This window comes from Spermophilus citellus (genome assembly GCF_964194105.1).
Source record: "Spermophilus citellus genome assembly, chromosome: 17".
Lineage (NCBI taxonomy): Eukaryota > Metazoa > Chordata > Mammalia > Rodentia > Sciuridae > Spermophilus > Spermophilus citellus.
This window is the reverse complement of record NC_138199.1, coordinates 60,717,006-60,742,514: the sequence shown is the minus strand read 5'-3', so window position 1 is coordinate 60,742,514 and position 25,509 is coordinate 60,717,006. Positions and strand designations below refer to the sequence as shown.

Below are 25,509 nucleotides of genomic sequence, written 5' to 3'. Positions count from 1 at the left end.
GAACAGACAGACATGGGTTGGATTTTCACAAAGGGCCACTGAGACAATAAAAATTACATGGAAATCAGAAAGACCAGTATGGGTTCCTCAGTGGCCCTTGACTAAAGAAAAGATACAAGTAGCCCATGATCTGGTCAAACAACAATTAGCAGAAGGACATATACAACCTTCTGTATCTCCCCATAATACTCCCATTTTTGTCATCAAAAAGAAATCTGGTAAATGGAGATTATTGCAAGACCTAAGAGCCATTAATAATGAAATGGTCATTATGGGACCTGCTCAGTCGGGGATTCCTCAATTGTCTGCTTTGCCAAAAACTTGGTATGTTTTAGTTATAGATATTAAAGATTGTTTTTTTTTTTCAATTCCAATTCATCCTGAGGATAGTCCACGTTTTGCATTTACTATCCCTGCACTGAATCATGAAGGTCCTGATCAGAGATATGAATGGAAAGTACTCCCTCAAGGGATGGCTAACAGCCCAACTATGTGTCAAATTTATGTTAACAAAGTAATCCAGCCACTTAGAAATCAAAATCCTGAACTACAAATATTTCACTATATGGATGATGTATTATTAGCACACAAAGCTAAAAACACATTGTTAGAATGTTATGCCACACTTACAAACTTATTAAAAAATTATAATCTAGAGATAGCAATAGATAAAGTACAATTAAATTTTCCAATTAATTATTTAGGAGTTCTAGTATCCTCAACCATGGTCCGTCCACCGAAAATTCAAATACGAGTAGATCAACTCAAATCACTTAATGACTTTCAAAAGTTATTAGGAGACATAAATTGGATAAGGCCTTATCTAGGTATTCCAACAGGAGAATTGGGACCTTTATTTGATATCTTAAAAGGTCCATCAGATCCAAATTCACCCCGAATGTTAACGCCTGAAGCAAGAAAGACATTAAAAATCATTGAAACATATATGGAAAATATGCATTTGGATAGAATTGATATAAGTTTGCCTTTATTATTTATTGTACTACCAACAAAAAATATTCCTACAGGAGTATTTTGGCAAGAAGGTCCATTATTATGGATACATTTATCTTATTCTCCTAACACTATTCTTACTAGGTATCCTGAGGCTGTAGGACAATTAATACTCAAAGGAATAAAAACAGCAAAGGGAGTATTTGGAATTTCTCCCAATAAAATTATTACTCCATATACTATGAATCAAATTGATGAATTAGCTAATGAGTTAAATACTTGGGCAATAATCATGTGCAAATCTAATGTTTCATTTGATAACCACTTACCATCTAATCCTTTATTGTCTTTTTGGTCATTGCATCCTGTAATTTTTCCAAAAATGACAAGAAAAACACCTATCATGAATGCTCCAAATATATTCACTGATGGGTCAAATAATGGTACAGCAGCAATAGTTACACCTGATCAAACTTTTACATTTTTAGTACCCAAACAATCAGCTCAAAAGGTAGAGCTTAATGCAGTATTACAAGCTTTTGTGATGTTTAAAGATTCTGTATTTAATTTATTTTCTGATAGTCAGTATATAGTTAATGCTATAATATCCCTTGAAGATGCTGGTAGGATTTCCCCTTCTTCTAATGTTTTCTCTTTGTTTTCCACTATACAAAGTTTAATCTGGGACAGAAAAGATCCATTCTTTATAGGACATATCAGGGCACATACAGGATTGCCTGGAGCCCTTAGTTTGGGCAATGATTTAGCAGATAAAACTACACATGACATACATATTTTCTCTACACTAGAAGAAGCTATAAATTTTCATAAAAGGTTCCATGTCAATGCTAATACTTTACAAAAGCGTTTTAAAATAACTAAGGAATAAGCTAGACAAATAATAAAATAATGTCAAAGTTGTGTGACCTTTTTACCACAAGTTAATCTTGGAGTCAATCCTAGAGGATTGATACCTAACCATATTTGGCAGATGGACGTCACACACTTGCCAGAATTTGGAAAATTAAAATATTTGCATGTTACAGTTGATACTTCTTCTGGATTTTTGATGGGCTCCCTTCATGCCGGAGAAAAAACTAAAGATGTTATAGCTCATTGCTTACAAAATTTTGCCACTGTGGGCATTCCAAAACAGTTAAAAACAGATAATGCCCCTGGTTATACTTCTACCTCTTTTAAACAATTTTGCTCATCATTTGGCATTACTCATATAACAGGAATCCATACAATCCACAGGGACAAGGCATAGTTGAAAGAGCTCATCAAACTATTAAAATGTACTTATTAAAGCAAAAAGACGGAATTGGGAAGGGGTATATATTCCCCAAAGATAAACTTAAAATAACCCTTTTTACTCTAAACTTTTTAAATTTGGATTCATCAGGACTTAGTGCTGCAGAAAGGCATATGTGTCCAAAAAATGTACATAAGCCCAAGGTACTTTGGAAAGATATTCTAACAGGACAATGGAAAGGTCCTGACCCAGTAATTGTCTGGAGTCGGGGGTCTGTTTGTGTGTTTCCACAGGAAGAACAGCAGCCGATTTGGATTCCGGAGAGATTAACTAAAGTCCTGACCCAGTGATTGTCTGGAGTCGGGGGCCTATTTGTGTATTTCCACAGGGATTAACTAAAGCGATTTCTACAGACCAAAAAGAAGATGATTTGGCTCAAATCCATAACAGCTGATATCCAAAACTCCAATTTAGCTATCCTTACATCTGCGACAGAACCAGGATGCTTTTTTCAATATCTATTTTATTATTGCCTTTTCCCATATCATGAAGTTCTATTTTGGTTTTTGAGCTCATACAGACCTAAGTTAATGTTTTGCTGATCAGTTCTATTTTTTTTTTGACTATAGAGTTTTTAAACATTGCAATGGAGATTTCACCTGTAAAAAGTTATAAGGCCTTTACTATTATGTTATGTGTTGTATGTATTATACTATGTGTGCACACTTGTGTTTTGTTATATGTTTGAATGTACGTATGTCCATATATCATATATGATGAGCGCTCATGAAAAAATGGATCCATGGGCTGGGGATGTGGCTCAAGCGGTAGCGCGCTCGCCTGGCGTGTGTGCGGCACGGGTTTGATCCTCAGCACCACACACAAACAAAGATGTTGTGTCCACCAAGAACTAAAAAAAAATAAATATTAAAAAAATTCTCTCTCTCTCTCTCTCTCTCTCTCTCTCTCTCTCTCTCTGTTTCCCTCTCTCCTCTCTCATTCTCTCTAAAAAAAAAAAAATGGATCCAAATATTTTTTTTCTTATTCACGTGATTTAAATGGTTTAATTTAAATTGGGTAAATAACTGTTAAGAATTGTTTTAATATGTACACAAAAAAGAAGGTTAACAGATCTGTTTGTTTACTTTCACCTTTCCTTTTCATTATATTTAATAATCCTCTTCAAGATAATGTAAATTGTTAAGAAAATTGTTTTCTTTTCTCTTCAAGATAATGTAAATTGTTAAGAAAATTGTTTTCTTTTAGTGCCTTCTGGAATGTTACATAATTTTTTCTTTAGCCATTATTGCCAGAATTCCTATCTTCATCCCAGTGCCGGTGAAGACAAAGATAAAACTAATCTACAGTTTCTGCAATAACCATCACTGAACTGCTTGCAGAACTTGCCTAAACTATGTGTCACTTGTATGCATTGTGAACTCACTTGTATGCATTGTGAACTATCTGTTGGTGCAGCGACTTGTGGTAGTGTTGGAGTATTTATACTGATGATGTCATCGGTTGTACAATTTTTCCAACAAGAGCCGTCAATTGGCGTGGTGTATCTTCCTCCCTTCTGCTTGTCATGACAAAGACCTCTCCACAGGTGTGGCTGTATACTGGACCGGTAGTCAATGACGGGTAAGATCCAATTACAATGGTACCAACCTAAGACAGGAGGCTGACGCCCTGAGGTCAGCTCATCCGAAGACGGGTAAGGACCATATGTAGTATTGGACAACCTAAGGCAGGCACGGTCCCCAAGCCACATGCTTGTTGTTTAAACAGAGAGGGGGAGATGTTGAGAGCCACAGCCAAAGGGGCCCCAGCAAACTTCCAGCTGCCAGCAACCAGCTGCCAGCTGATGATTGGCTCACAGCGGCCCCAGCAACATCTAGCTGATTGGCTCCTCTGCGGTGATGTTCATTGGGCTGTTTCCCTGCCCTTCAGACTGCCAGCTGATGATTGGCTCACAGCAGCCCCAGCAACATCTAGCTGATTGGCTCCTCCACGGAGCTGCTCATTGGGGGACTTCTTTGGCTCCGCCCACGCAACCCAGCCAATCGGCCTCAAGAACAGGAGGATTGTGGGAGGTGGTGAGGTTTGTGTGGGGGTGAGAGGCTTGGGGGAAGCCGGTGGTGGCAGTTGGGCTCTGAGGGTTTTTTCCTGAGGAGCTGTTTTGTTTGGTGTTTGTAGTTCTAAAAATAAAGTTAGTTTCTTTTGACAAGTGGCTCCTGAATTGTGCCCAGCCAGACTGCGGCACCTCACACCACATAAAAATTTAAAAAGATATTAAAAAAAAATTTCACTCTATAGGTTCTTAATCAAGAAAACAATCCTTAATGCTTAAGGCACTGCAACAGACATAATCAATTCACAGCAAACAATTCTAGATCAATTAATTCTAAGCACTGCAAACACACTTAATCATGACAGGCTAATGGCAGACATTCCCTCTGCATGCTAAGTTCAAGTGTCAGATCAAAAGACTCAAGCCTTAGACTTTAAGTCCAGCAGATGCACACTCACTCAGACCATGGTGATCAGATCAGGAACCAAGGCAGGCTTCTGGGGTGGAGCTGACCGCTAGTTGAGGTTGAGGAGAGGGTTGTAGGGAGAAGTTGCAATTCTCACCAGGGTCAAGATGTGGCTGTAGAGTTTGAGAGCGGTGAGACCTGCAGAGGATCAGGCAAACAATGACAAGTGATGGGATGTCAGTCCAGGTCCTCATCAAGCTCTCCAGCTTCTGTGTATCAATATTGGCTGGATAAATGTCTGTTCATTTGCTCTATTATTTATACTATATTTTGGGGTTTTCGATCCCCCTTTCAATCCTTATCAGCTGCCACTGGATTTCTTAGTGACATCATTTACCCTGGGATTAAAACTTCTGGTTTGGGGGCTGCAGTTGTGGCTCAGCAGTAGAGCGCTTGCCTAGCACATTCGAGGCCATGAGTTCGCTCCTCAGCCCCACATGGAAATAGATAAAGATATTGTGTCCAACTACAACTAAAACATAAATATTTAAAAACAAAACATCTGGTGGATCTTTTCACTTTTCCCAATTATAGGGCACCTTTCCCTCTTCTGCCAGAGGCTTCACTCTGAGTTTATTGAGGTGGGGGCGTGACTTGCTTGTGCCTGAGGGCCATCCTGGAAGGCTCCTTTAGGCTGCCTGATGAGACTGCAGGTTTCAAACTGGAGTTTTTAAAATGGAGCTGCTTAGGCTCAGGCCTAAGGCCATCCTCACAGAGTTCTCTAGAGTACTCCTGAGTTTGATCCTCAGCCTGGGGAATAAAACATACAAGAAGAAGGTGATGGAGCTGGGCGAGGTGGCATTCACCTGTAACCCCAGCAGCTTGAGAGGCTGAAGCAGGAGGATCGTGAATTCACAGCCAGCCTCAATAATTTTGCAAGGCCCCGAGCAACTCAGCAAGACCTTGTCTCTAAATTTAAAAATAAAAAATATAAAAAGGGCTAGGGATGTGGCTCAGTGGTTAAGCACCCCTGGGTTCAATCCCTGGTACCAAAAAAAAAAAAAAAAAAACAGATGATGATGAAATGGGCCAATGTACTATTGGGCAAAAACTATACAGAAAGGAGGTCTTGGTTCAGGGAGGGAAAGGTCATCTAAGGAGAACCCATGAAAAAGATGCAGCTTGAGCTAAGTCTGGGTTATAAGTCAGACACCGTTTCTGGTATTGGGGTTAAGAGCTGACTAGGACAGAGTCTCTTTCCTCAAGGGGCTTCTAGACTGGAAATACTAAGAGGGCTTCATGCAGATGAGGGCCATAGGAAGGTGGAGCAAGATAGATAGATAGAGCCTGTGTCTCTGACATATGAACCACCAGACTTTTTATTATTATTATTTGTATTTATTCTTTTTAGATATACATGACAGTGGAGTGTCTTTTTTAAATTATTTATTTATTTATTTATTTTAAGAGAGAGAGAGAATTTTTAATATTTATTTTTTAGTTCTCGGCGGACACAACATCTTTGTTGGTATGTGGTGCTAAGGATCGAACCCGGGCCACACGCATGCCAGGCGAGCGCGCTACCACTTGAGCCACATCCCCAGCCCTTTAATTTTTTATTTATTATTTATTTTTAGTCATACATGACAGCAGAAGTGTGGTGTGTCTTTTGACATATTATACATACATGCAATATAACTTATTCTCATTAGGATCCCATTCTTTTTTTTAAATATTTTTTAGCTGTCAATGGACCTTTATTTTATTTATTTATATGTGGTGCTGAGAATCGAACCCAGTGACTCACACATGCTAGGCAAGTGCTCTACCACTGAGCCACAACCCCAGCCCTAGGATCCCATTCTTGATGTGGAGTACATGATGTAGAGTTACATTAGTCATATATCACATATGAGCATAGAAAAGTTATGTCCAATTCATTCTGCTGTTTTTTCTACATGATGGTGTGTGTAGGAAACGCCAGACTTCTTTATTGGCTTTATTACATGACAACTCAGAGAACATTCTTAACCCACTATTGGGCTGGGTGTCACTTGTAGCAGCTGGACCTACAACCTAATAAAGGAATGGATTAGCGGTTGCTACCGAAACTCCACATTGGAATAAGGATTGCTACTGAAACGCCATATTGGAATAAGGATCCCTGCAGCAGAATCCTGTAGCTGTCTAATATAGATACTTCTCTAATGCTGTGCTAACCACTGAGCGGTATCTCTCCCTGCATCTCTGTTCCAAGTGTGCTCATTCTGCAGTCCAGGCTGGAGATGCAGTAGCTGCCTGAGAGATGTACTTCTCCTGATGAATGCTAAAACACACAAGGGCTAGCAAAACCTCAGCAGGCCTTTTGTACTTTATTTGAAGGGTAAATTCAAGCCCAAAGCCAGAGGACAGGAAAGGACATTCCACTACATGGAGACCATGGATGCCAGGAGGGGAGAGAAATTGGGGCCAGTAATTCTCTCATAGTATGTGATGATCCCTGGTTTGGAGATTACACAATTTGGACCCACTCTTCTAGTGATCACCTGGAATTGCAGCCTACTGAAAGGAAATGCCACCCACTGTGGTGATTCAGCCACCTTCTCAATTAGATCAGGAGTCCTGACAAGGAAAGAATCATGTCTCCTTCCTCTCCACCCTGCTCCTGCTCCCTTTCTCCCAGTGCCTAGCACCATGCCCTGCCCTTAGGGATGACTCAGAAATATTACTGAGTGAATTTTAAACCATTCTTTCATTCTCACCATGTGATTTGTTACAAAAGAGAGACATGTGCTAAGTATTTGCCCCATAAAATGTAAAGAGATTGTGCCATCTGAAGCTGAGATCTGTGCCCAGATCTGACTCATGCCAGTTTTGAATCTGCTACCTCCCGTAGGGACCTCCAGAAGACAGGACTAAACACCAAAACAGGTTAGGGAAATTTATTTCTCTAGAGGCCATTTGAAACTGGAAAGAGTCTCATCACCTGAAATATCCTAAGAGGAAGGCTGTCTGAAGGCACCAAGCTAGTCAAGGATCCACATGGCTTAAGGACAATTTCAAGACAGTGAGATTTACCATTAAAGCCCATGCTGCACCAGGCAGTGGTGCACACCTATAATCCCAGGGACTCAGGAGGCTGAGGCAGGAAGATCACAAGTTCAAAGCCAGCCTCAGCAACTCAGTGAGATCCTGTCTCAAAATGAAAGATAAAAAGGACTCGGGATGTAGCTTAGTGGTAAAGTGCCCTGGGTTCAATCTCTAGTATTAAAAAAAAGTATGTAATATTTATGTATAATATGTGTTGCAAATATAAATTCATGCAAATTAAAAATTTATAGTCAACTTCTAAGTCACACTAGCCACACATCAAGGGCTCGATAGTCACATGGCTAATGGCCACCATATCAGATAGCATAGTAGACTATTTTCTTTTTTCTTTTTTTTTTTTTTAGAAAGAGTGAGAGAGGAGAGAGAGAGAGAGAGAGAGAGAGAATTTTTTAATATTTATTTATTTATTTTTTTTTTAGTTCTCGGCAGACACAACATCTTTGTTGGTATGTGGTGCTGAGGATCGAACCCGGGCCGCACGTATCCCAGGCGAGCGCGCTACCGCTTGAGCCACATCCCCAGCCCAGTAGACTATTTTCATCTCTACAATTCTGATGGACATGCTGGTAAGGGTGTTTCAGAGAGGGCAACTGTTTCAGCCTGGGCAACTTGATGAGACCCTGACTCAAAATAAAATAAAAAGGGCTGGGGTTGCAACTCAGAGTTAAAGCACTTGTTCAGTATATGGGAGACCTTGGGTTCAATCCCCAGCACCAAATGTGTGTTGAATAACTCAAGAATGCAGGATTAAGAAAATGGAATAAAAATTAAAAATTGAAAATGAAAATCAAATATGGCAATTCCCTCTTATTATCATCACTAAATTAGAAAACAAATATATATGTACATATATATTTAATTTTTTTATTTTTGTGATACCAGGAATTGAACTACTATGCTATATCCCCAGCCCTTTTTATTTTTCATTTTGAGATAGAGTCTTGCTAAGTTGCTTAGGGCCTCCATAAGTTGCTAATAAGGCTATCCTACAAACCTTTAATCCTCCTGCCTCAGTTTTCCAAGATGCTGGGATTACAGGCATGTGCCACCATACCAAGCTGGATTTTACTTTTAAAAACATACTTTCTGCTAGATATGGGGGCACAAGCCTATAATCCCAGCATCTCTGGAAGCTGAGGCAGGATGATCATAAATTCAAGGCCAGCTTGGAAAATTTAGTGAGACCCTGCCTCAAAATGGAAAATAAGAAGGGCTGGGGATGTAGCTCAGTGGTCGAGTGTCTCTGAGTTCAGTCCCTGGTACCTTGGAAAAATAAAAAATAAAAATTCTGTGAGAGTTAGTTTCATTGCCAAAATAAGGAAAAAAGTGAGTTTGAAGAGGAACCAATTAAATTACACAAATTACTTTAAAATTTTCCTTTTCCTGAATATTAATCAGAGTTCTTTCTAGAACCAAACAGAAAAGAATATTTCAGAGTTAACATACTATTATTAATTTAAAATGCTTCCGGGGCTGGGGTTGTAGTTCAGTGGTAGAGTGCTTGCCTAGGATGGGTGAGGCCCTGGGTTTGATCCTCAGTACCACACTAAAATAAATAAATAAATAAACAACAAAAATTAAATTCTAAAAAAAAAAATCCTTCAGAACTTTACGTGCTGAAAAGTTTTAAAATTTTAACAAGCAATTTAAAACTCCACTATTGTAAGTTTTTATAGCTTACTCTGGCTTGTTCTCGAAGTTCATCCACAATTAAGCGATCAACTCTAGATGGGTTGGAGGTCAGCCTTGGAATTGGAGTATTGTTAGTACTGGATACTTTTTTCCCTGGATAATTCTTGGCAAGAGCTAATTCAGTCTGTAAAAAAATGTATATAATCATTAGATGCTGAATTTCCTAAATATAATTCAACTGTGAATAATATTTTTCATAGTCCTAAGAAATAAATGGAAAATTACTCCTTTAAATAAAAATCTGATTTGGTATTAAAAGGCAGTAAATATAAACCACAGTACCACAGTATCTTTCTGTTCCAATACATATAAAATAATTGAATACTCCAACAATTTAATATTGATAGAATTCATACAGGCGTGGTAGTACACGTCCATAATCCCAGCAATTTGGAAGGCTGAAGCACAAGGGTCACAAGTTCAAAACCAGCCTCAGCAACTTAGTGAGGCCCTAAATAAAAAAACAAAAAGGGCTGGGGATATGGCTCAATAGTAAAGCACCCATGGATTCAACCCCGGTACAAAAAAAAAAAAGAAATAGAATTCAAAGAAACTTAACCCAATAAGAGAAACAAATATACTTCAGAGACAATTTTTTTTACAAATGTACTTTTTAGTTTTCGATGGACACAATACCTTTATTTTATTTATTTTTATGTGGTGCTGAGGATGAACCCGTGCTTCACACATTCCAGGCAAGCACTCTACCACTGAGCCACAACCCCAGCCCCCAGAGACAAATTTTTAAAATTAGAATATGGATAACAGTTATTTTTAAAACTCAACCTTTAGTCTTTAAATAACCTAGACAATTCTTTATAGTTGTGAACCTAAATACTGTACATTATAGAAGAATTCAGCTTAAAAAAAAAAAAGGTAAGTACTTTTTTCTTGTTACTGGAAAATGAACCCAGGTACTTTAACTACTGAGCCATATCCCCAGCCCTTTTTTATTTTGAAACTGGTTCTCACCAAGTTGCTGAGACTGGCCTCATTGAGATCCTCCTGTCTCAACCTTCAGAGTCACTGCGATTATAAACATGTGCCATCACACCTGGCAAGGCAAATATTTTTGAACTACACCAAGGTAAAGTAAAAATTGGCAGAGGAAATATACTAAATTACTCCTAAATGGATAACTCTGTTACCTTTTTTCTCTCCTTTTCTAATGCTCTCCATTGTTCATAGCACTCTTCTAGACGAATATGAAGTTCACTGGCTGGTCCACTTCGAGTTTTAATTGGTCTTTGAAATCCAAAAGTTGGCACGAAACCAGAAAAGGAATTATCACCATACATCATATCATTAAAATAAGGGTATAAATGGCTTAAGTCATCATAAGAAAACATAGGAATCCAACAGTGGAACAACTGAATGGCCAAATGGGTGGGTGGATCTTAGGGGAAACCCATTTGAACCAAGTTGTTGAAAACCCTGATTATGCCTTAAATCTCCCATCATATAATTATTAGAAAAGCATGATGCCTGTGTGCGATTCACACGGCTATTATTGCTGTCTCCACTTCCTTGTCGGTGGCTATTAAAATGACCCTGTGACTCCAATAGATCTTGATATGTGTTTTGAGATAAGCCATCTAAATGCTTTGGACCTTCCTCAGGATCATAATGTCCACTCTGGGGCTTGGCTTGAAAATTATGTTTACATTTTCAATGATCCCATACTGCTGAGCTGAATAATTATCACAAAATCCATTTGGCTGCTTTATTTTTTTATCTGTAACCGATTCAAAGAGATTTTCTTCTCCAGTCTTTGTCAGTCCTTCCATGTGATTGACAGATTGAATTCTTTCTGCACCATTGTAACCGAAATCAAAACTAGAAAATGCTGAAGGGTTTTCTTGGCAATACTTCTGAAATAAATTGCTATTTGGGGTTAAATTTGTGGATGATAGCTGGGGGAAATCTGAAGAATGGTTAGAACCTTTTGAAGCTGCACTTAAATGACTATTTAATTTCATCAAGTTACCTTGATTTCTATAAGGAACAGGAGTGTTATTTTTTGTTTGAATATTCATCCAAGTTGGTCTGTTTAAATTGATACCTCCTGAAGATGTTGCTGAGTTTGATAATAAATTCACTGATTTAAAATACTCAGAATTTGGGGGATCAGGCTTAGCAAATTGTTGCTTTTCTGTGACATTAGCAAAATCATTATTAGCTGGACAAGCTGTGTGAGGTTTTAGTCCATACTCTGATTTTAAGCCAAAATCAGCTGTGAATGCTGCTGCTTCCTTTGCAAACTGTTTTTCAGTTAAATGTGGTGTGGTTTTTGGAAATGTGAAATTCTGCTGGTCAGGCATTGTCTCCTCCATTTTTTTCTGATTTGCTGGTTTAACCTGAAATAACTTTGTATAGGCATCTGCTTCTACAGTTGGTGTTTCCGGTGTGCCATTGGCTAATTTTTTACCATCCTGGACACTAAAATTTGAACATTTACTAAGCTTAGCCTTGTTAGGATGAGCATATTCTGGGTATCTACAATAATCTGCATTTTCATTGTATCTATTAAATTGGGAAAGAAATATCTCTGCTCTTTTTTGTTGTAATGGTGCTTCAAGACCTTTAGCACATATTTTCTCTCTTCCATAAGGGTAAGTACCAATTCCTGATTCTTTCATGATATCAGACAGACCAGTTTGTGGTGTAAAACAGTTTTTGATAAATGGATATTCTTGGAATGTTGCCTTAGCTGTATCATTTGTCTGAATATTGTAACAGTTAGAATGATCACTTCTTGAGGGGTATATCCATTGTTCTTCAAGGTCTAATCCAGTAAATCCATGATAAAGTTCACCTATTTTTTGTTGTGGTGTGAGATTACTATTATGCAAGTTTCTATTGCTTTTCCACTGCTGACACAGATTCACCACTATAAAAGGCTTGCTGAGAGATAGCTGTATCTATTGGCCTTTTGGTTTCTGTCAAGAGATCATGGTGATCTACAAATCTGCTTGTGTTCATTGGCCAAACTGACTTTAAGTTGGTCGAGCAGGTCCTAGAACAAGTAAATATATTTAATTACAACTTAAGTTTTAAAGACTATTTTCTCAGGGAAAAAGGCAGGAAAAACTCTCATAAACATTTATCTTCCCCCTACCCTCACCATTTTCAAATATTTTCCAACCCTGCCTTAAACGCTGCCATTAACTCCAAATAATTAACATGTGAAATACGCTATATGCTCTATAAATATTCATGCTCCAAATAAAGTTATATCTATCAACGACAGACCACATATGTCAGAGATTAAGATTATAATAGAGCTAAAAAGTTCCTACTGCTTAGTGACATGTCAGAACCATTATAACATCCCCATAGCACAAGACATTACTCACATATTTGTGGCATTGCTATAAACAAACCAACTGTACCACCACCAGTCACATAAAAGCACAGTGCATTTATCATGCACATTATAAAACTAGACAGTGATGGTGTCTTTGACTGGTTTGTGTGTTCATTCTTCTATGCCTTTTATTGTCTTTTATTGTTATTTAGAGTGTTATACCACAAGCAGCCTCTATATTTTGTGGTTACAATGTCTATTGATTGCATAGGCCATGTTGAGTGAGTAACCTATACCATCTAGAGGGTGTGTAGGCACACTCTATGATTATTTACACGAAGGTGATATAGCAACATATTTCTCAGAACCTGTCCTCATCCTTAAGCAACACGTGACTGTATGCATTTTAATCTTTTGTTGTTGTTGTTGTTGTTTTGGTACTGAGGATTAAACCCAGGGATACTCAACCACTGAGCCACATCCCCAGCCCTTTTTTTATATTTTATTTAGAGACAGGGTTTTGCTGAGTTACTAAATGCTTCACTAAGTTGCTGAGGCAGGCTTCAAACTTGCAATCCTCCTGCTTCAGCCTCCTGAGCTGCTCGGATGCATTTTAATCTTTTTTTTTTTTTTTTTTGGTACCAGGGATTGAACTCAGGGGGGCACTCAACTCCTAAGCCACCGCTCCACCCCTATTTTGTATTTTATTTAGAGATAGGGTCTCACTGAGTTGCATAGCACCTCACTTTTCCTGAGGTTGGCTTTGAACTCTCGATTCTCCTATCTCAGCCTCCCAAGTCACTGGGATTACAGATGTGCGCCACCATGCTCAGCACATTTTAACCTTTTTTTTTTTTTTTTTTTTTGGTGCTGGGGATTGAACCCAGGGCCTTGTGCATGCGAGGTAAGCACTCTACCAACTGAGCTATATCCCCAGCCCCTCATTTTAATCTTAGTATGTCTTCACTGTACTTTCCCAAGAGGCCTACTGCTGGCAACTTCAATGTCTTAGATGAACTATTTATCTATGGTAATCTAGTATTTTGTAATGAAAACAGATGTGTTTTGCTGTAATTATTTTTGAAATTAAAACAATTTAGTTGGGCTGGGATTGTAGCTCAGTGGTAAGAGTGCTTGCCTAGCACGCATGATGCACTGGGTTCGACCCTCAGCACCACATAAAAATAAAGATATTGTGTCCAACTAAAAAAATTTAGTTGACCTTGCATGCACAAGGTCCTGGGTTCAATCCCCAGCACCACAGAAAAAAAATTTAGTTGATTACATATGTGAAGGATATTTCCCTATTTATGAATAAATTGGACAATATGGCTTCCACACTCAAATAAAACAATTATAACATACTTAAAAGGCTTCTACCACATGAATAAAACTCATGTATTTCTTCAATGAGTAATGAGTTTTATTCTTTGTGATATATACATATATTATACACACACACACATAAGCAACATGTGACTGTATACATTTTAATCTTAGTATGTCTTTACAGTACACATACACACACACGTCTTTTTTTGGTACTAGGGTTGAGATTGAGGGGCACTTGTTTAACCACTGAGCCACATCCCTAGCCTTTTTGTTATTTTGTTTTTAAAATTTTTTTCTTTTAATATTTTTTTAATTGTCAATAGACCTTTATTTAATTTATTTATATGTGGTGCTGAGAATCGAACCCAGGGCCTCGCAAGCACTCTACGTCCTAGCTACAACTCCAGCCCTTAATTTGTTATTTTGAGACAAGGTCTCACTAAGTTGCTTAGGGCCTTGCTAAATTGCTGAGACTGGACTTGAACTTGTGATTCTTCTGCCTCAGCCTCCCAAGCCCACTGGGATTACAGGTGTGTACCACTATACCCAGCTGGAATTTATATTCTTTTTTTTTTTTGATAGATAGATAGATAGAGAGAGAGAGAGAGAGAGAGAGAGAGAGAGAATTTTAATTTTTATTTTTTAGTTCTCGGCGGACACAACATCTTTGTTTGTATGTGGTGCTGAGGATCGAACCCGGGCCCCACGCATGCCAGGCGAGCGCGCTACCGCTTGAGCCACATCCCCAGCCCCATGGAATTTATATTCTTTAAGCCAAACTTTTGCTCATGAATTCAAGGGAAATAGCTCTGAATTATATAAGAATAATTTTTTCAAGTGAAAGTTCTTAAGCAAATTGAACCTAAGACTGAATTTTCAATTGTATGGCAAGTATTTTAGCAAAATCAAGCCTTCTAGAAACAAATATTTGAATTAAGAAGTCTACAGTCAGGGGCTGGAGTTATAGCTCAGTGGTAGAGGGCTTGTCTAGCATGTGTGAGGCACTGGGTTCAATCTCAGCACCACATAAAAATGAATAAATAAAGGCACTGTGTCCATATACAAATTAAAAAATATTTTTAAAAAAGAAGTCTACAGTCAGAGGATTATTAAATAAATATTAAAGTTAATAATAGAGTAACCTAGTATATGTGAATTTAAAAATTATTGTACAATACAAAGGTATATAACATACTAACCCTTCAGCAAAATATGGCTGTGACTTATCTTGTTCTTCCAAAATGTTAGACACAAGTCCATATAAGTCTGTTTCACTGCCATAGTCATTTCTTTCAGTTTGAATCCTAAAAATAAATAATCATATGTAAACTATTTTATTCATGTTAAAATACAGCATGTTGATTTCTCCTTCCAGACATATTCTATCATAATTTTTATAAGATATTTGGTCTGACTCTATATCATTATTTCAAATAAGGGGGGAACAGAGCTCAAGAATATATTCTACTTTGGCATGGTGTCTATCCTACATAAATATTTCTCCTTCATTTCAAATTCTACATCTAGTTCACAATGTATGCTTACCTCTTATTTCTCCATAAACATACAATTCTCTGACTTATAGTATTGTAGACATAGTACCACAGCTGCTCCTGAAAGCATGTCTAGTCCTCTTATACATCATTCCGTCAACATTTGCTTAGTTTCTTAATTTGGATTTGAAAAATCATATTAACCTGCTGCTCTATTTTTGTGATTCTTTATATTGGACAAAAAAGTGAGATGTGATATGATCATCCTAGATTCCAGGGTGATTTTGCAGCTGACCCTTATGTATAACAGATTTTAGGATTATCCTTAAATCTTTGCCAAAGTAGTTGGAGTCCTATGTCCCTTGAAATCCCACCAGTAATCAATATTCTAATTCAAAATATAAAAACCATAAGGTCATAGAAAACTGGTATATTTAACTTCTTATGGTTTTTGGATAATTCTTTCCTTGAAATAATACTTTCTTTTAAAATGTTACTTCTTGCTTTTTGTGATTTATTTCCAACATTTCAAAGTATTGGGATATTTTAGAAATAAAAACACCTTATTTTTGCCTAACACTCAAATATTTAATTGATCTTCATAACATCAGAAGGGTAGGTAATAGGGCTGGGGCTGTAGGTCAGTGGCAGAGTGCTTGTCTAACGTGTGAGGCACTGGGTTTGATCCTCAGCACCACATTTAAAAAAATAATAATAAAGGCATTCTGTCCATCTACAACTACAAAAAAATTTTTAAAAATAAAAAATGTAGGCATTAGTAATCATTCAATTATTACTGTTTGAATGGATGATCATTAGAAGATATTAAGAAACCTGATTTTTGCAAGGCTCTATTACTTGCCAAACTATACACTTGCTAAACAAACTGTCTGCCATCAAGTCTAATACTTTTTTTCCTAATAAATTGTTATTTCACAAAAATTCAACATAAAAGCTTTTTTGAATAATAATGTATTAGGACATATCTAGGAAAATATTCAATGCTATACGTATCAAACTGTTAAAAAAGTGTTATTGGGGTGAGGATAGGATTAAGGTGAACTTTCACTTTTCCTGATATATATTTCTGTAAAGTTTGAATTCCTCAATAGCATGTATCAACCTAAAAATATTTTTGGAGCTGGGTATTGTGATGCATACCTGTAATCCCAGCAACTTGGGAGATGAGGCAGAAGTATTACAAGTTCGAGGCCAGCCTCAGCAATTTAGCAAAGCCCTAAGCAAAAATATTTTTGGAGCTGGGCATTGTTGATGCACACTTGTAATCCCAGCAACTTGGGAGAATGAGGCAGAACGATTATAAGAGACCCTAAGCAATTTAGTGAGACCCTGTCTCAAAATAAAAAATAAAAAGGGGCACTGGGGTTGTGGCTCAATGGTAGAACTCTTGCCTGGCATGTGTGAGGCCCTGGGTTAGATCCTCAACACCACATAAAAATAAACAAAGTAAAAAATTCATTTTTTTTTAAGAGAGAGAGAGAGAGAGAGAGAGAGAGAGGGAATTTTTAATATTTATTTTTTGTTCTCGGCAGACACAACATCTTTGTTGGTATGTGGTGCTGAGGATCCAACCCAGGCCGCACGCATGCCAGGCGAGCACGCTACCGCTTGAGCCACATCCCCAGCCCCAAAGTAAAAAATTCATTGGCTGGGCTGGGGCTGTGGCTCAAGCGGTAGCATGCTCGCCTGGCATGCATGCGGCCCGGGTTCTATCCTCAGCACCACATACAAACAAAGATGTTGTGTCTGCCAAAAACTAAAAAATAAATATTAAAATATTTAAAAAAATTCATTGGCAACAACAAAAAAATTTAAATAGATAAAAATAAAAAGGACAGGGGATGTGGTTCAGCGGTAAAGTATCCCTGGGTTAAAGCCTCAGTACCAAAAAAAAAAAAAAAAAAGTATATATTATATATCTGTATACATATGGAGAATTAATTATTATATATGCTTTCTAATAAAATCATCAGAGAATTTATCATAAATTTTAAATTTTAACATTTTTTAATTAATAAGATTCAAAAGTAACTTTTATTTGTTAAATTATAACAGCTGCCTTATAATTAAATAAAGTTGAATGTCATTCCCTTAAATTTCTCTTTTCAACAGGCTCCCATCCACCCTCTTTTTTTAACCCTCACTATACTAGCAGTGACTAGTATGTCACGTCATTATCATTATGATTGTAATATTATAAACTCAGGTAAAATACTTGCCATGTTAATTCTAGTATCCCCAGTAGAAGACTCTGTCACATAGAGTAGTTCCTTATTATTTATAGAATATAATCAAAAAACAATCTTAAAATTTTGTTTGGTAAAACCCTGTTTGTTATACATTAGTGAAGGAAAAAAATTACTGAAAATGTAGAAGTGAATAACAAAAATCTAAAACTTTTAACTCTTTATTTTTTTTTTTTTTTGGTACTGGGGATTGAACTCAGGGGCACTCAACCACTGAGCCCTATTTTGTATTTTATCCCCAGCCCTATTTTGTATTTTATTTAGAGTCAGGGTCTCACGAGTTGCTTAGCATCTTGCCATTGCTGAATTTGGCTTAACTCATCTTTAGAAAAAGGAGTTTAAAATTTATTTACTAGAGATTCTCTCTAATAAACTTTACAAGTGATAAACTAAAACATAAATAAATACAAGGCATTTTAGACTTTCCTAAAAGTTTGATAAACATAAAAGTATAATGTCTCAACATTAAAATGCTTATTATGTATGGAACAGAAAGCTAATTACACCTTTGTTCCTGTGTAATAAAAAGAAACAACACATTTAGCTTGAGAAATCTAACTTATTAATTTACCTGTTCTTTACATTGATCTGGGAATTAGAAGATTGTTTAATATCATCTCCATAAGTAGACCATGGTGCATAGAAAAGTGAAGAATCTATAGAACTTGCATATTCTGTGGATGAAGAAAGTGGAGTGTAGGTCTGCCTTAGGTCTATATTGTCTTCATTCTGAAATTTTAAAGAAAAGTTTGTATATTAGACACATCAAAACTTTGTTTATAGCCTTGTATGATGGTGCATTCTCAGCTACCTGGGATGAGGCAGGATGATTGCAAGTTGGAGATTGGCCTGGGCAATTTAGCAAGACCCCGTTTCAAAAAAAACAGTAAAAGGACTGGGAATGTGCTCAATAGTACAGCATTTGCCTAGCATATATGAGACTATGGGTTTAATCCCTAATCCCAAGTACTACAACAATAACCAAAAAAAAAAAAAAGGAAAGAAAGAAAGAAAAAGCCCCAACATTGTTTATTATAGAAGAATTTAGAATAACACAGGTTAAGAGTCTGGAGAATTACTTTCAAATCTAGACCTAGCTACTTAACCTTACTTTAAAAGTATTTTTTAAAATATTTTTTAGGTGTAGATGGACACAATACAATGCCTTTATTTATTTATTTTTTTATGTGGTGCTGAGGATCGAACCTGGGTCCCACCTGCGCTGAGCCACAATCCCAGCCCTTAACCTTACTTTATACCAGACATTGGTGAACTTTTTCTGTAAAAGGCCAAAAGAGTAATAATTCTGGATTTGCTGGTAAGATTTCAGTTGAAATTCATTAACTTCGTTATTCTAGCACAGACTATATATTAGCAAATATATAGTTGCAATAAAACTTTATAGAAATGTGTACTGGTCAGATCTGTAGATGATACTATATTATTTTAAATAAACCATACAAATTTTATCTCAATGCTTCCAATCTGTGAAAGATGTACATTTATAGAGAATTTTTTGAGTTTCAAAGAAATTATACATACACTATTATATTTAGTTAACCTTGTGACATTAGTATTATTTTTATTTCAAAAACAAGGAAACTATGGCAACAAGTTATTCAACCAATATAGGATAAAAATAAACCAAAACTCTAATTCTTCTTACTTTCAGTCAAGGATCTTTTATATAGCTATCTTTACTTTTTGGCTTTTTATATCCAAGAGATATTGTAAAACTGAAGTCGTAAATAAAATGTCATGATTTCTACAGAAATTTTAATGCTCAATTAGAAGAAAAATTCTCTACAAACTCATTTTTCTTTTTCCAGTCAACTGAGTAAGAAGATAAAAAGTTTGGATTTTAAAAGTTTAATAAATTATTTAAAATTCTGCCTCCTTCCAAAAGGTATTAAGTGCTGTGAAAATAATTTAAAATTCAATGAATTTAACAGGCAACAAGCAAAAAAAAAACTGCTTCATTACAAAAGTTTGGCTGGGCAGGCACAGTGGCACATGCCTATAAACTCAATGATTTAAGAGGCTGAGGCGAAAGGATCTTAAGTTTGAGGCCAGCCTCAGCAACTTACTGAGGCCCTAAAACTTAGACCCTATCCCAAAAAGAAAAAATAAAAATAAAAAAATTAAAAAGGTCTGGGGATATGGCTCAGTGTTTCAATCCCTAGTACAGGGGAGGAAAAGTCTGAAAGTAGACTGGGGATGCAGCCCAGTGTACAGCACTTGCCTACCTACCTAGCATGGGCAAGGTATTGGGTTTAATCCCCAGTGCTGCAAAAAAGGAAAGGAGGAAAAAAAAAAGTCTGAAAGAACAGATTCACAATTTTTTAAATATTTTTTTTTAGTTGTAGATTGACACAATACTTGTTTATTTTTATGTGGTGCCAGGGATCTAACCCAGTGCCTCACGCATTCTAGGCAAGTACTTTACTACTGAGCCACAACCTGGCCCCAGATTTATAATTTTTAACTCCTTAAACAAGGGAATAGTAAAACTTGAGATGTAATATCTACATCCTGACATAAACAAGATGGAAACAGTATTTTCTTATTCAGAAGTAATATAATTCTGGCTAAAAATGTGTTGATGTGATGCAGGGGTGTTTTGGGTACTAGGGACTGAAGGTGAGGCCTTTGTACACACTTTGCCACTGAGTTCCCAGCCACTATATGTTACTTTATTTTTTCTAAGAGGTGTTGTCCAGGTCGGCCTTAAACTCCAGGGCTCATGTGAGCCTCCTTCTCTACCTCTTGAATAGCTGGGATTACAAGAACATACCACTGCATGTGGTTAAAAATATTTTAAGTTGTTTTTAGTCTAAAATTTATACAAGGAGAAAAGACACATTTATTAATCAAGGTATTTTAAATTTTGCGGGGCTGGGGTTGTGGCACAGTAGTAGAGTGCTCACCTACAGCCTGTGCAAGGACCTGGGTTTGGTTCTCAGCACCACATAAAAAATAAATAAATAAAATACAAAAGGTATTGTCGGGGGCTGGGGATGTGGCACAAGCATAGCACGCTCGCCTGGCACATGTGCAGCCTGGGTTCGATCCTCAGCACCACATACAAAGATGTTGTGTCTGCCGAAAACTAAAAAAAAATATATATATATATATATTAAAATTCTCTCTCTTTAAAAAAAAAAAAAAGGTATTGTGGGGCTGGGGTTGTGGCTCAGTGGTAAAGCAATTGCCTTGCACATTCGAGACCCTGGGTTCGATCCTCAGCACCACATTAAAAATAAATAAGTGAAATAAAGGTATTGTGTCCAACTACAACTAAAAAATATTTTTTAAAAAAGGTACCATGTCCAACTACAACTAAGAAATAAATATTAAAAATAAATAAATAAATAAAACTAAAGATATTGTGTCCATCTACAACTAAACTCCTTTATCTCTTTATCATAGGCCTATTTGGAATCTTTTTTAGTGGTTATTTGTCAAAAGTGACATAAATACTTGCTTATCATTTTGAAACAGTTACTTAAGTGTTAGGGAAGTAGCTCCCTGGTAGAATGCTTGCTTAGCCTAGCATGAGCAAGGCCTTGGGTTCTTCTTACATACATCTTTTAAAAAAATGTTTTTTAACTTAAAAATGGGTCAGGTACAGGTGCACACTTGTAATCCCTAGTGATGCTGAGGCAGGAGTACCAAAAGTAAGAGGCGAGTCTCACCAAGTGAGCAAGAACCTGCATCAAAAAAAAGCGGGGAGGGCCAAGAAGTGGTAGAGTGCTCCCCTGGGTTCAATCTGCAGTTCTGCAAATGAATGAATGAATGAACAAAAAAAAGACAAACAAGTAAATATGAATAGTTGTTTAAACAAATGGAGCATCTTCAGTTTGTGTAATAGCAAATAAGATAAAAAGTGTTTGGAAATATATGTATTTCCAAAATATATATATATATATATATATATATATATATATATATATATATATAAATATATATATATATATTTCCAAACACTCTTTATTTTATATATATATATATATATATATATATATATATATTAGCAGAAATGAAGTTTTGTTAAAGTGGGCTTATAAATATGGCAATGATAACAATAATAATGATAGCTACACTTATGTGTACTTATCTTCTGATTGGCCTTGAGTTAATTCCTTAACATATTTTAGCTGTATGGAATTAAATATATTTTGTAAGTATTCCTTCAAGTACATTTTATATTGTGAAACATTCTGGGGCTGGGGATTTGGTTCAGTGGTAAAGCGTGTGCTTAACACACACAAGGCTCTGGGTTCGAGCCCAACACCTCCAAAAAATGGGGGAGGGGAGAGGAGTATATAAGTTCTGAAAGTTAGAAAAGTTAAATCCTTGGGGCTGGGGATGTGGCTCAAGCAGTAGAGCGCTCGCCTGGCATGCGTGCGGCCCGGGTTCAATCCTCAGCACCACATACAAAGATATTGTGTGTCCGCCGAAAACTAAAAAATATTTAAAAAAAAAAAGAAGAGTTAAATCCTTTTAAAAGAATATTTAACTTTTGTATTCTTGGATAAAACAAGGAAATAAGATAATGTGGATTTAAACATAATTCTATTTGAAATATCTGAATCCTTTTCAGTTAAAATATTTACTGAAAATATGTAAATATTTGGGGTGGACATATTAGGATAACTGTAAAATGTATCACTTTATATCACTGATATACTTCAAATAGTTCATTGAAATTAAATCCTAGTAAAATTTAATAGAATTGTAAACTTTACAGAGAGCAGCAGAAGTCTGGAGCTAGGTTCCACTTGGGGTTTGTCATTTAGGACAAAAATCTCTGTGCCTCAGTTTCTCAATCTGTACAGTGGGCATAATACTATATAAAGTTGTAATGTGGGTTAAATAATTTTGATATATTGTTATAATTCAAAGTATAACAATACCAACATTGATGTCCCAGTTAAATAATTTCAAATGAACATGACTTATATTACCCTAAGCCTTATTTAATACATTAACAAAAATAAATGTCATAGCATTTAACTAAGGACACTGTCAAAACCAAAGAATAAAGAAAAATTCACCTTTAAATGATTAAAACTATGTTTGAAATGAGAAATATATTTGCAATACATTATTTTTATTGTTGGTGGACACACAATATCTTTATTTCATTTTTATATGGGGCTGAGGCTCGAACCCAATGCTTGACGCGTGCTAGGTGAGCATTCTATCACTGAGCCACAACCCTAGCCCTGCAATAAATTCTTTGAAATTAAAAATGTATACTTTGGTCTTAGTAAGTATGAACTCATTTCTGATGTCATGTTATACTGAAGACAAGATGGAAACAAGAGTCAATAAAAAATCTTATTCCTGACCTTATTTTCAAAGTTAAGTAGGAACTGGGCACGGTGGTGCCTGCCTGAAACCCCAACAGCTTAGGAGGCTGAGGCAGGAGATTGCAAAATCAAAGCCAGCTCAGAGGCCCTAAGCAATTTAGCAAGAAAAAATAAAACTGGCTAGGATGTGTCTCTGTGGCAAAATGCCCTTGGGTTCAATCCCTGCTTAAAAAATAAAAATAAAAAATAGACACCTAAGTATGTATTCTTGCATATTTAAAATGTTGTAACCGGCTTTCTGGTCCTAACTGTGGAGCCATTTAAACACCCATGAATCATCCTGGGTGCATGAATTTGATTTAGAATGAATTGTCTAACCAAGGGTTGGGGTTATTAATGGACCTGCGATTTGTAGCAATCATAGAAGGAAGTGGAGCCAGTCAACATCACGCTGTTGAATACATCAGATAATCTGCTGCTGGTGTCGACAGTGAGGTTCCAGCAGCGATTCGCACCTCCACGGAACGCTACTTTAGGCTGCAGAAAACAAGGACATGGGAGAAAGTCATCACGCAGCGCAAAGCCAGGCCTAAACGGCCAGATGACTGTTCCATCTGGATTCTTCAACTAACTCAATTCCAAACGCTCTCAAGGAACACGAATTCGGTGCCCCAGCTCTGTCCCCGGGATTCCCCCTCACCCTCCCGCCCCGCGTGTGCCAGTCCCGCTGCGCCGCACCGACAACCCTCACAGGCCCACGACGCCAGCCTGCCCCAGCGTCTGTGCCACCCGACGGGTTCAAGGCGTCAGCGCTAGGTCACCACCAGGGCCCCGCCAGGGCATCGTAGCGACCCCGGACCCAGTCTGCCAGTCCACTCAGCCCGCGCAGGGACTCCTCGCCGCGGCCAACCCTGTCGCCCGGAACCCCCCCCCCCCCGCCCGCTCGCCGGCACAGACCCGGCGCCCCGTAGGTGCTCCTCACAAGGACCCACCCTCTCCCGGTGGTCCCTGCCTCCTTAAAGAACCACACTTGGGGACGCGCCAGCCCGTCAGCTTCTCCTGCCGTCGCCATCCTCCAAGCCTGGCCGCCCCCACATCCCTGGGAGCCCGGCCCCTCACCACCTCAAATCCCTCCCTCAGGCCTTGGGGGTGAGGGGGAGGGCAGGTGTCTCCGTCTCTCACCTCCATGGGGACCCCCCAGCCCCTCCTGGACTAGGTACGGCTCCTGGGGTACGGGGTGAGGGAGGGCGTCGAGGCCCGGCTCCCTCAGCCTGCACCCCACCGCTGCCGCCCCGGGCGCTGCCTGGAGCCGGTCTGTGGGGGGGGCCAGAGCCGGGAGGGTGGGGCGGGGAAGAGGCCGTTACATTGCCTGACCCGGGCTCGCGACCCGGCACGCGACCCCGCACCGGCCGGCCGCGCCCCGCCCCCTCCTGTGAGGCTCACTTCTCGCCCTGCACCCCTCATTGGCCCGCTGCCCAGCCAATGGGCACCCGCCTCCAGGGGCTGTTACCCGCCGGAGACAGGGTTGAGAAGGGGCGGTTAGCCGACCTCGCTTTCCTGCAGCTTCTGAGCTTTTCCCGCTCAAAGTAAACGTGTTCCGGATTGGCCGGTATGGACAAGCACCAGCCCGATGATTGGCTGACAAGGCAGAGCCGGGAGCGGGCCTACTGTTGGAGAAGTGGTGGTGGTGCTCGGAAGATTTGAGAAGGTGCGCAGCAACTGGCTGATAATCCTACAGCTATCCGCTGCACGCCCTATGCCAACATTTTCGTTTGTGCTCCTTGGTCCCTCCCCTAGTTCCCAGAATCCTTTGGAGCGGCCCAGAGACTTAACAGACCTTGCATCCGTTTCAGGGGGTGAGGAACCCTACTTGTGGAGTTGGGTGTTGGGAGACCTGCTTCTGAGAGCCGCCCTCTGTCCTAGGCCCAGGTTTTAGTGGCGGTGACGATGTTTGGGCGTTAATGTGACTCGTGAACAAAATTCACCCTGACCTTTACTTCACCCGAGAAACAAGAAGCCATTCCTGGCACCTACGAGCCGGTTCACACCCGCAGTGCGATTGGGGGTGTGATGTCTCAGAAATGCGAGGGGTGGTGTTTTTTTTTTTGTTTTTTGTTTTTTTTTTTTTGTCCCCCGACAGTGCTGGGGACAGAAAGATGTTCGAGTTGAAATATTAAAGATGATAGAAGTAAATACAATGAGCACCTTTAGAATATATTTAAAAGCAAAACTTGAGAAACTCTCAAGGGAAAGATATTCTTGGTCACAAAGGGAAATCGGGTAGGGCGGCAACTTATTAGCTCTTG

General features: G+C 38.3%; 2 long non-coding RNA genes and 1 pseudogene across 3 annotated transcripts in view; 1 reads left to right on the top strand and 2 right to left on the bottom strand.

The window, feature by feature from the left end:
• LOC308636787 overlaps positions 1-25,509 on the top strand; it is a 532,023-nt gene that overhangs the window by 27,539 nt on the left and 478,975 nt on the right. The gene's annotated exons all lie outside the window — the stretch shown is intronic.
• LOC308636788 overlaps positions 1-25,509 on the bottom strand; it is a 682,020-nt gene that overhangs the window by 250,754 nt on the left and 405,757 nt on the right. The gene's annotated exons all lie outside the window — the stretch shown is intronic.
• Positions 9,192-24,391, bottom strand: LOC308635497 (meiosis-specific coiled-coil domain-containing protein MEIOC-like; annotated as a pseudogene). The gene is made up of 7 exons: positions 24,326-24,391; positions 23,606-23,740; positions 18,460-18,617; positions 15,328-15,432; positions 10,638-12,505; positions 9,479-9,613; positions 9,192-9,203 (listed from the first exon to the last, which is right to left on the bottom strand). The product of its transcript is annotated as a meiosis-specific coiled-coil domain-containing protein MEIOC-like (transcript).